The sequence below is a fragment of the Leptonychotes weddellii genome, chromosome 7 (genome assembly GCF_054177405.1).
Source record: "Leptonychotes weddellii isolate Sample4059 chromosome 7, ASM5417740v2, whole genome shotgun sequence".
In the NCBI taxonomy this organism is placed as follows: Eukaryota; Metazoa; Chordata; class Mammalia; order Carnivora; family Phocidae; genus Leptonychotes; species Leptonychotes weddellii.
Genome location: NC_138375.1, coordinates 86,292,235 through 86,294,195, shown reverse-complemented (window position 1 = coordinate 86,294,195; position 1,961 = coordinate 86,292,235).

Below are 1,961 nucleotides of genomic sequence, written 5' to 3'. Positions count from 1 at the left end.
GTGGTGGCTTGCATCAGATTGTGAGAAGGGGATATATTTTGAGGGCGGAGCCAAGGGGACTTACTGATTGATAAATGTAAATATGAGAGAAAAGGAAAAAAAAAAAGATGAGTGAATGGTGACACCCAAGTTTAGTCTGAGTGACCAGGAGGATAAAGTCGCCTTTTGTCAAAATGGGCAAACTGTGAGAAGAGAAGGTTTGGGTAGAATAGCCAGAATTTGTGGGGGTTTTTTGTTTTGTTTTGTTTTTAAAGATTTATTTATTTATTTATTTTAGAGAGTGAGAAAGCGTGGGGGGGAGGGGCAGAGGGAAAGGGAGAGAGAGACTCCCCGCTGAACACAGAGACTGATCCCATGACCCTGAGATCATGACCTGAGCCCAAATCAAGAGTATGTTGCTTAACCGACTGAGACACCCAGGTGCCCCTCAGAATTGGGTTTTTATTATTTTTAAATTTATTTTTAATTTTTAAAATTTTTTTATTTTCAGAATTTAGTTTTTAATATGCTGAATTTCAGAATTTTTGTTTTGTTTTCTTTTTTTTCTAAAGATTTTATTTATTTGATAGAGAGTAGGAACAGAGAGAGGAGGTGGGGGAGGGGGAGAGGGAGAGAGAAAAGCAGACTCTCTCCCTTCTGAGCAGGGAGCCCGATGTGGGGCTCCATCCCAGGACCCTGGGATCGTGACCTGAGCCAAAGACAGACACTTACCCGACTAAGCCACCCAGGCACCCCAACTTTTTGTTTTCAAATTGTCCTTTTAAAAACTGTTCTTTTTGTTATTTTTTACATAATGCAGGAGGTTCAGGACTGAAACTAAGAAAATTATTAAGTGAAAGTCTGTACATCTGATAGTGAAACCCCATCTTTCTTCCCTCCTTTGATTCTGAGAAAGCTGGCAGCAAAGATTTACCCACTCCCTGTCCCTCAATCTTTCCCCCATCCCCAAGAAATTAGTATATCACTCTTTGGATAAATGACTAGCTCAAAAGAAAATCCTTGCAGATACCAATAATTAGAGATCTCCCACAGGAGTTTTTGAGTCCACAATCATTCCAAAGTAATTCCTCATAAATCCCAAACTCTGATGTCCATCATATTGTTAATTTCACACATTATATACAAATGGACAAAGATCACAGACTTCCCTAAGCACAATGTGAGGCCCTGAGAATGGATGCAAGGAGACCATATCCGCTCATCAGTCTCAGAATTTAGGCAAGAATTATTCTGGGTTTGTCCCTGACACCTGATAAGCATTCTTTCAAAAACACTTGGAGTACACACATGTTCATAGCAGCATTATTCACAATAGCTAAAACATGGAAGCAATATCGTGTCCATCAATGGATGAATGGATAAGCAAAATGTGGTACATACATACAATGGAATATATTAAACCTTAAAAAGGAAGGAAATGCTGACATATACTACAATATAGATTAACCTTGAGGACATCATGCTAGGTAAAACAAGCTAGTCATAAGAAAACAAATACTTGGGGTGCCTGAGTGGCTCAGTCGGTTAAGTGTCTGCCTTCTGCTCAGGTCATGATCCCAGGGTCCTGGGATCCAGCCCTACATCAGGCTCCCTGTGCTCCCTGCTCAGTGGGAAGTCTGCTTCTCCCTCTGCCCCTCACTCCACTCGTGCTGTGACTCACTCTCTCTAATAAATAAATAAAATCTTTTTAAAAAACTAAAAAAAGAAAACAAATACTGTATGATTCTTATTTAAATGAAGGGCTCAGAATAGTTAAACTTGTGGGGCGCCTGGGTGGCTCAGTTGGTTAAGCGACTGCCTTCGGCTCAGGTCATGATCCTGGAGTCCCGGGATCGAGTCCCGCATCGGGCTCCCTGCTCGGCGGGGAGTCTGCTTCTCCCTCTGACCCTCCTCCCTCTCATGTTCTCTGTCTCCCATTCTCTCTCTCAGATAAATAAATAAAAAATCTTTAAAAAAAAAAA